The following is a 1,667-nucleotide window of genomic DNA, read 5'->3' on the forward strand; positions in this document are numbered from 1 at the left end:
ACAAAAATCAAAACAGAGCACAGAACAACAAAACCAAAATTTTTATACAAGCAGCCCTCATCCTTGCTCCAGACTTTGAATGAGCAAGGACTGCACGATGCACTCATCAAGTGTTTTTTTCTCAGCTGTGAAGATTTAGCTAGTCATGCCACGCTCACCCTGTCATCGCTTTAGTTGCCTAAAAAATCCCAGACATTTCTAATACTGCTTTTCCAATAAAGAAATCTACATTTGCACAGAAAGTAGAATCTTAATGAGGCTTTGCTTGCTGAGTTAAAAAAGCATGAGGCAAGAGAAGTCTGTATTAGGGGAAGAAAAACAAATAGCCCTTATTTAAACCCTCCTCTCACCTCAAAACAGAAGGCTCAGAAACTGAAAACTGATAAAAAGCAAACACAATACAAAATCAGTCTCTCTTTCTCCTGAAGGTAGCAGATTTTTCAGCTGGCAAAATAAATTGTCCAGTAAAATAAAAAGTGCTATCTAAATACATTCCACGTAAGGACTCATTTGCAACACTGGAAACTCTCCAAGTCTCAGCACATGAAGCCCATGTCTCCAGTTCACACACAAATGCAATAAAATAAGACCAAGTTTTTAACTGTTTATTTCTGGAGCTTGTTAGGTCACTGCTCCATTAAACAGGAAGTAACCAAGACACCATCTCTCAGGGTAGCCTTTTTCCAAATTAAGAGGATTTTTTTTTTTCAAACTACAGCTATTTATTAATAATATACACAGTATTTATACTTCCAAACAAATTACCAGCATCTCATATATAAAATTGTTTTCATGTATAGGTACTTTCAGTAACTGCTTAAGGATTCCAAACATTTCAGACAAAGGGCAAAAGCACAGGTCTATAATTTTAAATAATTAGCACAGAATCATTTAGGTTGGAAAAGACTTCTAAATCATTGAGTCCAACCTTGGACTGATGACCAAAGCATCGAGTGCCATATCCAGTTGTTGCTTGAACACCTTCAGGGATGCTGACTGCACCACCTCCCTGAGCAGCCCATTGCAAGGTTTAACAACCCTTTCTGCTGCTAACCCACAGAAAAGGTAAAGAACTCTAAACATGAATGTAGACTTTTTAAAATGTCAGATTTATTTCCTCCCTTGCAGAAGAGCTGTTCTGGTCTGCAAATGAATGGACAAAATAAGCCTTATTTTGATTTTCACATTGTATGTGCTTAAAAAAATATGGATTTCTGATGACAATCCCTACAAATTGAAACTCAAACTAGATTTTCTCTTCTCATTTACTACCATTTTACAGCTAACTCTGAAAATCTTGAGGTTTTACTAGTCCTGCTACCCCTAGCTCTTCTTGCTATAGTACAGAAACTATACTGCATACATATACACCTGTATTTATGTACAGACACAGAATCATAGAAATAAAAGCACTCGGCAAATGCAAAAGCTGCCATTTGAGTTTATACTCTCCAGCAGGAATTCCAGTCAAACAATGTTCTGCACACAAATCTAAAGGCAATTTTTCCATGGCCTTCAGGTCAGGCTCAGAAAGAGTATCTTAAGCATGGCAGGACAAAAGGGAAAACTGCCAACTCCTTGCAAGATTAAATCCAGAACTCCTTAAAACCCCACCTATTTTAATTAATTATTTTTATGCTAACAACAAAAAAATATGCATATCAAAG

This window comes from Chamaea fasciata, unplaced genomic scaffold (genome assembly GCF_029207755.1).
Source record: "Chamaea fasciata isolate MVZ Bird 193981 ecotype frontalis unplaced genomic scaffold, bChaFas1.0.hap1 SCAF_2, whole genome shotgun sequence".
Classification (NCBI taxonomy): Eukaryota; Metazoa; Chordata; class Aves; order Passeriformes; family Sylviidae; genus Chamaea; species Chamaea fasciata.